Raw genomic sequence first — 12,230 nt, 5'->3', positions numbered from 1 at the left:
ATCTGAGGAGGCCTTACATAAAGCTGAAAAAAGAAGAGAAGTGAAAGGCAAAGGAAAAAAGGAAAGATATATCCATTTGAATGCAGAGTTCCAAAGAATAGCAAAGAGAGATAAGAATGCCTTCCTAAGCGATCAATTGGGGAAGGAAATGGCAACCCACTCCAGTATTCTAGCCTGGAGAATCTTATGGACAGAGGAGTCTGGTGGCCTAGAGTCCATGGGGTTGCAAAGAGTTAGACACAACTGAACAACTTAGCACAGCACGCATGCCTGATGTCCCTCTCAGGGTACTGGCAATTTGCCTATGCAGTTCCTTCTGCCCATTCATCTAGTTGACACCTTCCCATCTTTAGATCTCAGTCACAATCAAACCTGTACTGACCACCCTACAACCCTGTTAAAATCTCCATGTAGTATTTAGTAGCAGGAGCATTGTTAACAGATAGATTTTTTCAAAATTGATGTCTGTCCTCTTTTTTAGACTGTGCTATGCTGTGCTGTGCTTAATCACTCAGTCGTGTCTAACTCTTTGCGACCCCATGGACCATAGCCCGTCAAGCTCCTCTGTCTAGGGGTATTCTCCAGGCAAGAATACTGGGGTGGGTTGCCATGACCTACTCCAGGAGATCTTCCCAACCCAGGTATTGAACCCAGGTCTCCTGCATTGCAGGCAGAGTCTTTACCATCTGATCTACCAGGGAAGGCCATGAATACTGGAGTGGGTAGCCTATCCCTTCTCTAGGGAATCTTCCCAACCCAAGGATCTAACCCAGGTCTCCCGCATTGCAGGCAGATTCTTTACCAGCTGAGCCACCAGGGAATCCCAAGAATACTGGAGTGGGTAGCCTATCCCTTCTCCTTGGGATCTTCCCAACCCAGGAATCAAACCAGGGTCTCCTGCATTGCAGGTAAATTCTTTCCAGCTGAGCTACCAGGGAAGCCCCTCCTTTAGACTACAAGTCTATAAATGTAGATACAATGCCAATTTCTTTTTACTCTTGTGCCCTAGCACTTAGCACAGTATCCACAACATCATAAGGTGGCCAAGAAATATTTGTTGAAAGAACGAGTGAAATTACCCACGAAGTTATTGTAGGTCTAAAATCTAGGTTTCCTGACTTTGAGTTTAATGTTATTTATCACCCATCTGCTGCTCTCAATTTGATGTGCTCAACTCTGAGCACAATACAATGCATTTATTAAGTGGAAAGAAAATCATCGACATTCCTCAAATATTGTTTTTGGCAACACTAGTGGTATACAATATCTAGGCATAGTTATTGTATTATGACAAAGCTGTCATGTAGACTTGTTTACTTTGTGACTTTGTCACTTGTTTCCTGAAATATAACTGTGATGGTTAATTTTATGTGTTAACTTGAAGCCTAGGTAGCTGGTAAAAAATTATTTCTCAGTGTGTCTGTGAGGGTGTTTCTGGAAGAGGTTGGCATTTGATTGAATAGACTGAGTGAAGGGATCCACTCTCATCAAAGTTGGTGAATCATCCAATCCATTGGGGGTCCAAAGAGAACAAAAAAGTGAAAGAAGGGTGAATTTTCTCTCTCTCTATCTCACTCCCTTTCTGACTGGGAGATGCATCTTCTCCTGCCCTTGGACATCAGAGCTCCTGGTTCTCAGGCCTTTAGACCCTGGACCTTTCACCAGCAGGCCCCTGGTCTCCAGGCCTTCAGGTTGAGTTACAACACTAGCTTTCCTGGCTCTCCAGCTTGCAGGTGGCAGACCACGGGTCTTCTTTATCATTGTTATTACATTTGAGCCAATTTCCATTTGAAAAAATCTCTCATACATACCTCTGTATATCCTATTGGTTCTGTATCCTAAGAACACAGAGTGATACAACAATCACTACTTTAACTAAAAAACAACTTGTCCTATAAATTGCTTTACACAATATGAGATTTAAGTTAGTAAATGAATGTAAGGATACTTTTTTACACAAGCAGCTGATATACAATATAAGGTAATGATTACAGAAAATTTGGAGGGACTGTCTGAATCAGAGTTGGTATTGCTGATAAATATCTAACTGCTACTGATAGCTGCGTGTGAAGAAAGGGGACAAACTCTAAGCCCTCTGCAAATCCCCTAGAGTCCTTGATCTAGTCCAGTTATTAGTCTCTGGAGTTCTGTCAAGTCATGGGGTTATGCCTCTGTTCCCTCCCTCAAGACTTCTTCTATAGGCATTGTAGTGACCTGATTTCAAAAGAGGGTGCCCAACGTGGCGCTGAAGCATTGAGTTAATGACCACTCAATGCTCTGGCTGAGCCTCAGGTGGACAGAAAATATGATGGTTCCAGAGTGCAGGTACAGGGCCTTATGTAAGTTCTTCACATGAAAGAATGACATTCCCACCTAATGAAGGACCTTTTGGTTCAAAGTTATGCTGTAAACTAATTTGAAATTTGAAAGACACCCCCCTCCCCATCCCCATGGAAATGGTTTGGAAGGGGTTTCAATTCTGAAGCTGGTCTTCAGAAGTTTATTAAAACATTATGTACCTGGACCCACAGTACTGTGCAACCAACTGAGGTTTGTAATCATGTTTCCACTGTAATGTATATTGGAGATTCAACTTGAGATGAAAAAACATGTCCCTTTTTTGACCAATTGAAATTCATGCTTTCATTCATTTAATCTGTCACTCAGCCACTGAAAAAACATGTCTTGAGCATTGGCTATGCTGCAAGCTCTGTTCTAGGTGTTGGGAATCCAAGATTAATAAGACTACTTTTCCCCTAAGAAACTCAGTCTACTGGAAGGAGCAATGTTACAGCAGGTAATTATAAAATTAATAATTTGAAAAGTAGATAATTTGAAAAGTATCTAGTACTCTAGATAATTTGAAAAGTACTCTAGGTAAGCTGTCTTCCCTGAGCTCCAGGCTGATATATTTATTTTCTACTTAGCATCTGTACTTGGTACTCATGAATATCTCAAATTCAACATGCCCAGAGCTGAACCCATCATCCTGAATTCATTCAACCCCTACATTCTCTCAGTCATCAAGTCTTACTAACATCTCTTAAAAGAGTCTTCTAGCCCACTCTTCCTCTCTAACTCTGCTACCTACCACTTTCTTAATCTAGGATGCTGGTAAATCTCCCAACTAAAATCCCAGAATAGTGTTCTATCTCTCTTAAAAAATCCTTCATAGAAGCTATTTTTTAAAAGTTATTTTTAATAGGATTATTTGAGTGGTTAGGTAGATTCTTTTTTTAAAATTTATTCATTTTTAAATTGAAGGATAATTGCTTTACAGAATGTTGTTTTCTGTCAAACCTCAACATGAATCAGCCATAGGTATACATATATCCCCTCCCTTTTGAACCTCCCTCCCATCTCCCTCCCCATCCCACCCCTCTAGGTCCCTCTTTGAGTTTCCTGAGACATACAGTAAATTCCCATTGGCTGTCTATTTTACATATAGTAATGTAAGTTTCCATGTTACTCTTTCCATATATCTCAATCTCTCCTCCCCTCTCCCCATGTCCATAAGTCTATTCTCTGTGTCCTATATTCCCTGGAATAAACTCAACTTGATCATGGTATATGAGCTTTCTAATGTATTGTTGAATTCTGTTTGCTAAAATTTTGTCGAGGATTTTTGCATCTATGCTCATCAGTGATATTAGTCTGTAGTTTTCTTTTTTTGTCTTGTCTTTGTCTGGTTTTGGTATCAGGGTGATGGTGGCTTCATAGAATGTATTTGGAAGTGTTCCTTCCTCTGCAATTTTTTGGAAGAATTTTAGAAGGATAGGCATTAGCTCTTCTTTAAATGTTTGATAGAATTCTCCTGTGAAGCCATCTGGTCCTGGGGGAGATTTTTTTATCACAGCTTCAATTTCAGTGTTTGTATTGGGTTGTTCATAATTGCTATTTCTTCCTGATTCAGTCTTGGAAGATTGAACTTTTCTAATAATCTGTCCATTTCTTCCAGGTTATCCATTTTATTGCCATATAGTTGTTCATAATAGTTAGGTTGTCTATTCAATGCTTTTCTTGTTTCTTGAGGTAGGATTGCATTGCTGTAATCTTCCCTGTTAGACCTGCTTTTGCTGCATCCCATAGGTTTTGAGTTGTTGTGTTTTCAATGTCTTTTGTTTCTAGAAATTTTTTTAATTTCTCTTTTGATTTCCTCAGTAACCCGTTGGTTATTTAGAAACATATTGTTTAATCTCCATGTGTTTGTGTTTTTTACAGCTATTTCCTTATAATTGATATATAGTCTCATAGCATTGTGGTTGGAAAAGATGCCTGATACAATTTCAATTTTCTTAATTTACTGAGGTCTTATTTGTGACCCAAGATGTGGTCTATCTTGGAGAATGTTCCATGTGCACTTGAGAAGAAGGTGTATTCTTCTGCATTTGGATGGAATGTCCTTAAGGTATCAATGAGATCCATCTCATCTAATGTATCATTTAAGACTTGTGTTTCCTTATTAATTTTCTGTTTTGATGACCTATCCATTGGTGTGAGTGGGGTGTTAAATTCTCCTACCGTTATTGTGTTACTGTCAATTTTTCCTTTTATGTCTGTTTGTCTTATGTACTGAGGTGTACCTATGTTGGGTGCATAGATATTTACAATTGCTATGTCTTCCTCTTGGATTGATCCCTTGATCATTATGTGGTGTCCTTCCTTATCTCTTGTAATATTCTTTATTTTAAGGTCTATTTTGTCTGATATAGAGTGCTATATCTTAAGTTTTCTAACTAGAGAACTTAGCACAGGGCCTGACCCATAGTAAACACTATTGTAATTAATGCCATGTATTAATGCTGATGAGAAGTACTGACAGGCCAGGTTTCTGAAGGGGGAGTGTTTTGGTTTTTTTTTATGTTAGTCTGGAATGTCAACATTCTGGTAACTCAAAGGTGTTCAGGTCACTGGACATCTAGCTTATATAATCTAAATTTGTGAGAGGAAGTATAATGTAAGGATAAAAACATTGGCCTTTGCATCAAATGCTGCCATATAAGGCATATAAATGCTATTTGTTCTTGATGCTATTTGTTCTTTCTTTTTCTTCATTTTATCTATATGGAAAGTCAATTTTTTGCTTGACGAGCTAAGATTAAGCTCAGCAGAAAGTTACAGAAGCCCAAAATAATAGTGACTTTGGAAAGGTAGAAAGTTCTCTCTTATAAATGATATCCAGGTAGGCATTCTAGAGCTGGTGTGGTACCTGTGCAATCTTCAGGAGCCCCAGCCCCAGCCCTGTGACCTTTATGTTCCACCATCTTCAATATGTGGCTTCCACCTCATGGTAAAATATGGCTGCCTCAGCTCCAGCCATCATACTTATATTAAAACCAGGAGGCAAAAGTAAAGAAAAGGAAAAAACCACTCCCATTATTTTAAAGGCATTTCCCATAGTGTATGTGTGTCTTATTATATACATTATGTATTATTAAATGTAATATATTATTACATATAATAATATATAATATTGTGTATTGTATTGTATATTGTATTGTAATATAATATATAATATTGTATAATAATAATGTCAATCCTAAAGGAAATAATATCAATCCTAAAGGAAATCAGTCCTGACTATTCATTGGAAGGACTGATGCTGAAGCTGAAACCAATACTTTGGCCACCTGATGTGAAGAACTGACTCACTGGAAAAGACCCTGATGCTGGGAAAGATTGAAGGCAGGGGGAGAAGGGGAGGACAGAAGATGAGATGGTTGGATGGCATCAGCAACTCAATGGACGTGAGTTTGAGCAAGCTCTGGGAGTTGGTGATGGACAGGGAGGCCTGGCATACTGTAGTCCATGGGGTCGTATGAGTCAGACACAACTTAGCTACTGAACTGAACTGATATAAATAATTGTATTCATTGGTCAGAACTTAGTCAAATGACCAAATGTAGCTGCAAGAAAATTTGGATACTATAGTGTTTACTCTGGGTAACCATGTGCTTAGCTGCTGCTGCTGCTGCTGCTAAGTTGCTTCAGTCGTGTCCGACTCTGTGTGACCCCATAGATGGCAGCCCACCAGGCTCCCCCATTCCTGGGATTCTCCTGGCAAGAACACTGGAGTGGGTTGCCATTTCCTTCTCCAATGCATGAAAGTGAAAAGTGAAAGGAAAGTTGCTCAGTTGTGTCCAACTCTTAGTGACCCCATGGACTGCAGCCCACCAGGCTCCTCTGTCCATGGGATTTTCCAAGCAAGAGTATTGGAGTGGGGTGCCATTTCCTTCTCCGATGTGCTTAGCTACAAATTAAAAATACCATCTTATATAAAAGAAATAACAGTGGATATAATAAATGTCTTAGTGTGGGTTCCCAGAAAGCAGAAGCTGAGGCAGAAGTAAATGTGCTCCTATTTACCATGTAGGACAAAACCAGGAGAACAGGAGTGAAAAGAAGGTGAGTGAGTCAGGGAAGGAGGGAGAGCCTATGTCAAGGTCTTTACTGATCTGGCATCACTTGGTATCAAGCACAAGTAACCACTTGATTTTATAGAGTAGGCCTCAGAGAGGAGTGTAAATGACTGTATCTCAGAGCATTCTGCCCAGTGAGAAAGAAGGAGAAATTCAACCACTGGTTCCTATCTCTGGTCAGCTGAGGTTCATCCCATCGGGCATTAACTTCCTTGCAATTCCAACTGTTTGCCTTGAGTTCTGTGTGGGTCCCATGACATCTCATCATCGGCATCCATAGAGAAGCTTCAGCAAGGGAGTCAGTAGGCATGGGCATGGGCATGAAGGGAGTCACCATCACATCATACAGCAACTGTATGAAGTCAGAGTCTGTACTACAGCATCAGTTGGGCCCAAACAAGAGGCTGAAACCCTGGAGACAGGTGAGGCTGACAAATCTCGAGGAACACCTGATGCAACAAACATCCAGTGGTCTCTCTGCCACACCACTCTAAATTGGGGTCTACCAGTCAGTGAGCCGCTGGTACTAGATACCCCAAACTGAGATACTTATAAAACTGAAATGGTAACAGCAGTTGTATTGAGCTGGAGGCTGAATGGCAACCCACTCCAGTATTCTTGCCTAGAAAATCCAGTGGACAGAGGAGCCTGGTGGGCTGCTGTCCATAGGGTTGCACAGAGTCGGACACGACTGAAGTGACTTAACATGCATGCATGCGTTGGAGAAGGAAATGGCAACCCACTCCAGTATTCTTGCCTGGAGAATCCTGTGGACACAGGAGCCTGGTGGGCTGCCGTCTATGGGGTCACACAGAGTCAGATATGACTGAAGCGACTTAGCAGCAGCAGTTGCATTGAGCAACCACCTGCTCTAGGCCAGATAGTCTGCTGAGTTTTGTATGTGCTATTTCTTTGAATTCTCACAACAGATCCAGATGGTAGGTACTATCCTTTTCTTTTTCTTCTTCTTTTTTTTTTTCTCTTAATTTTCTATAGGAGGAAATGAATGGACGTATTAACATAGCTAGTAATCAGTGGGGCCAGGATGAATACTCAGGAAATCACTCAGACTTGTTTGCACGGTACTCTGAGGTAGGGCATAAATAATGAGAAAATTGCAAAATCAGTGTGGGATTAAAGGAAGATATTTTCAGGAAAGGAAACTTCATAATCTTGAATACCATGTCAGTATTTGATGGGAAAAAACGCTAATGATTTTTCTTTTCCACTGTAGGGTACACCCATCTATTCCTATCCAGAAATAAGCAGTGCCTTTGGTGACAAAGTTCTCCTGCTAGTGATAACTCCTGAAGACATGTCTCCTTGCCAGGCCTGGCCCCTTGTTCATCCTTTTCTCCCAGATGATCCAGTCTGACCCTAGCTTTCTTCTGGCGTCACATCCCCGCCACCCACCCCCCCCCGCCCCATTCTCAGCCTGAGTTTCTTCCCTCTTCCTCTGAAAACAATGTAATTGTTTATTTCCTCCCTTCCTTGTCCATATGCCAGAAAATGACTCAGAAGAGTGTTTCTGAGGAGTATTACAGCTTTCAAAAGAAGAAAGGCATTTGGTGCAGGGAGTGGTTAAAATAGCATCTCAGAGAAATTTCAAACTTATAAGTCTTAAAACTTGATAGCTATAACACTCACTCATTTTTCCTTAGAATGTCAACTAGGTCAGAGTATATAAGAAGACTACCTTCTCTCTGACCCATCATTTTGGTAAAAATTGGATCGAGACAATCCAATTCCTTGATCTCTTATCTACTCTCAGGACTGAAGCCTCTGAGACCTCCTTCCTTTGCTAGGGAGAGCATCATTTTTTCCACTCCACCAAATCTCTCCATAAATCTGTATGGAAAAAAAAACAAACAAACAAACAGAAATACTGATGAGAGGAAGAAGTTGACAAAGGCTCAAGTGTGACTTATTTAAACTTTGAAGAAAACTCAGACTGCTCATCTTCACATTCATTTCTTTTTTTTCACACAGAAAACCATCTAGGGCTGTTCTGAGCATAATATCAATCTTCTTTATTGTTGTTTTCTTCTCTATCTTTTGTGTTGACTCCAAGATAACAATCGTTTGTTCATCCACAAACTTTTGCAAAGCACTGCAAAGCATGATGAACTGCACCAGGGAAAGATAATTACACCTATCATTTCAACATGACCCTTCATCATTCCGGCACACTTTATAACATATTGCAATTTCTAATTAACATGCACATTATTTACTTTCAAATCACATTTTAGATAATTTCTCTAACCAGGTTCCTGTAGACCTCATTCATAGTATCTTTATTCTGGCCTCAAATAGTGTAACTTTTTGTCTGCTTTTTAACATTTTTCTTTCTGAATACCCCACTGAAAACTGACATTGAACCTATGGATCTTGGCCCGGACTGGATTCTCTTGGGGTCCTGGCCCAGTAGCACCACAGACTGAGGTTATACCATTTTTTGAGTGCTGGACAAACAAGGACAGTCACTGGGGTGAGGTCAGATTTGTCAAAGACCCAAAAGACTCAGCATTCTATAGAATACACAAAAGTGAAAAAGCCCTAGCACTTGATTTGTGTCTTAATTTTTTTCCTGATTTAACAGTTAAAAGAACTATGAAGTTACGGTATATATATATATCTAGATCTGGGAAACACATCTAGATTGTAGATCCTAGGATGACTTTTCATGTTTTTAACTATTCATAGTCTATATTCATATTCATAGTCTATAAAATTTATAGTTGATATCTGTAGCTAAGTTATTGTCACTTCTTGCCAGATGACAATTTTCTGCTGGAAAATAATAAAACATAAACATAAATTTATAATTTCACAAATTATGCCTTAAATTTTACTTGTTTGTATATCAGAATCAAAGAGCTGAAAAAAGAAGAGAAGCTAAAGGCAGAGGAGAAAAGGAAAGATATACCCATTTGAACGCAGAGTTCCAAAGAATAGCAAGGAGAGATAAGAAAGTCTTCCTCAGTGATCAATGCAAAGAAATAGAGGAAAACAATAGAATGGGAAAGACTAGAGATCTCTTCAAGAAAATTAGAGATACTAAGGGAACATTTCATGCAAAGATGGGCACAATAAAGGACAGAAATGGTATGGACCTAACAGAAGCAGAAGATATTAAGAAGAGGTGGCAACAATACATGGAAGAACTATACAAAAAGATCTTAAAGGCCCAGATATCCCTGATGGTGTGATCATTCAACTAGAGCCAGACATCCTAGAATATGAAGTCAAGTGGACCTTAGGAAGTATCACTACAAACAAAGCTAGTGGAGGTGATGGAATTCCAGTTGAGCTATTTCAAATCCTGAAAGATGATGCTGTGAAAGTGCTGCACTCTTTAAGCCAGCAAATTTGGAAGACTCGGTAGTGGCCACAGGACTGGAAAAAGTCAGTTTTCATTCCAATCCCAAAGAAAGGCAAGCCAAAGAATGTTCAAACTACCGCACAATTACACTCATCTCACACGCTCTCAAAATAATGATCAAAATTCTCCAAGCCAGGCTTCAACAATACATGAACTGTGAACTTACAGATGTTCAAGCTGGATTTAGAATAGGCAGAGAAACCAGAGATCAAATTGCCAACATCTGTTGGATCATAGAAAAAGCAAGAGAGGAACTTTCCAGAATGCTCTGTGAAAGGCGGAGGAGCTGCGGCTGCCCGAGCTGCACACAGCAACGCGCTCCCCCACACCAGCATCGGCTGGCTCACCGGCTGTAGAAAATGGTGAAAGAAACCACTTACTATGATGTTTTGGGGGTCAAACCCAATCCACCCAAGAAGAATTGAAAAAGGCTTACAGGAAACTGGCCTTGAAGTACCACCCTGATAAGAATCCAAATGGAGGCGAGAAGTTTAAACAGATTTCTCAAGCTTACTAAGTGCTCTCTGATGCAAAGAAAAGGGAGTTATATGACAAAGGAGGAGAACAGGCAATTAAAGAAGGTGGAGCAGGTGGTGGTTTTGGCTCCCCCATGGACATCTTTGATATGTTTTTCGGAGGAGGAGGCAGGATGCAGAGAGAGAGGAGAGGTAAAAACGTTGTCCATCAACTTACAGTAACTTTAGAAGATTTATATAATGGTGCAACAAGAAAACTAGCTCTGCAAAAGAATGTGATTTGTGACAAATGTGAAGGCCGAGGTGGTAAAAAAGGAGCGGTAGAATGCTGTCCCAATTGCCGAGGTACTGGAATGCAAATAAGAATTCATCAGATAGGACCTGGAATGGTTCAACAAATTCAGTCTGTCTGCATGGAGTGCCAGGGCCATGGGGAGCGGATCAGTCCTAAAGATAGATGTAAAAGCTGCAATGGAAGGAAGATAGTTCGAGAAAAGAAAATTCTAGAAGTTCATATTGACAAAGGCATGAAAGATGGCCAGAAGATAACATTCCATGGTGAAGGAGACCAAGAACCAGGACTGGAGCCAGGAGATATCATTGTTTTAGATCAGAAGGACCATGCTGTTTTTACTCGATGAGGAGAAGACCTTTTCATGTGTATGGACATACAGCTGGTTGAGGCGTTGTGTGGCTTCCAGAAGCCAATATCTACTCTTGACAACCGAACCATAGTCATCACTTCTCATCCAGGTCAAATTGTCAAGCATGGAGATATCAACTGTGTGCTAAATGAAGGCATGCCAATTTATCGTAGGCCATACGAAAAGGGTCGCCTAATCATTGAATTTAAGGTAAACTTTCCTGAGAATGGTTTTCTCTCTCCTGATAAACTCTCTTTGCTGGAAAAACTTCTGCCTGAGAGGAAGGAAGTAGAAGAGACTGATGAAATGGACCAGGTAGAATTAGTGGACGTTGATCCAAATCAGGAAAGACAGCGCCATTACAATGGAGAAGCATATGAGGATGATGAACATCATCCTCAGGGTGGTGTTCAGTGTCAGACCTCTTAGTAGGGCCTGTGAATAACACTCACTGCTGGTGTTTTATTTGCAGTAGTGATTGAGTGAAGGACTATAATCATATGCTCACTACTTGCTTTTGTTTTAATATTCAACTATAGTAGTGTTTAAAAGTTAAATGAAGAATAAACTCAAATATAAAAGCTCTGAAAAAAAAAAAAAAAAGAAAAAGCAAGAGAGTTCCAGAAAAACATCTACTTCTGCTTTATTGACTACACCAAAGCCTTTGACTATATGGGTCACAACAAACTGTGGAAAATTCTTCAAGAGATGGGAATATCAGACTACCTGACCTGCCCCCAGAGAAATCTGTATGCAGGTCAAGAAGCAACAGTTGGAACTGGACGTGGAACAACAGACTGTTTCCAAATCAAGACAGGAGTACATCAAGGCTGTATATTGTCACCCTGCTTATTTAATTTATATGCAGAGTACATCATATGAAGTGCCGGGCTGGATGAAGCACAAGTTGGAATCAAGATTGCCAGGGGGAAATATCAATAACCTCAGATATGCAAATGACAACACCCTCATGGCAGAAAGTGAAGAACTGAAGAGCCTCTTGATGAAAGTAAAAGAGGAGAATGAAAAAGTTGGCTTAAAGCTCAACATTCAGAAAACTAAGATGATGGCATCTGGTCCCATCACTTCATGGTGAATAGATGGAGAAACAATGCAAACAGTGAGAGACTTTAGTTTTGGGGGGCTCCAAAATCACTGCAGATGGTGACTGCAGCCATGAAATTAAAAGACGCTTGCTCCTTGTAAGAAAATTTATGACCAACCTAGACAGCATACTAAAAGGCAGAGACATTACTTTGCCAACAAAGGTCTGTATAGTCAAGCTATGGTTTTTCCAGCAGTCATG

General features: G+C 40.2%; 1 pseudogene; it reads left to right on the top strand.

Annotated features, from left to right (window-relative positions):
* Nucleotides 1–10,163: 10,163 nt before the first annotated feature.
* LOC102280642 (dnaJ homolog subfamily A member 1 pseudogene) lies at nucleotides 10,164–11,517 on the top strand (annotated as a pseudogene).
* The last annotated feature ends 713 nt before the right edge of the window (nucleotides 11,518–12,230 follow it).

The sequence above is a fragment of the Bos mutus genome, chromosome 15 (assembly GCF_027580195.1).
Source record: "Bos mutus isolate GX-2022 chromosome 15, NWIPB_WYAK_1.1, whole genome shotgun sequence".
NCBI classification, from domain to species: Eukaryota; Metazoa; Chordata; class Mammalia; order Artiodactyla; family Bovidae; genus Bos; species Bos mutus.
Note: the sequence above shows the minus strand (reverse complement) of the source record. Positions and strands in the feature narration are given on the sequence as shown.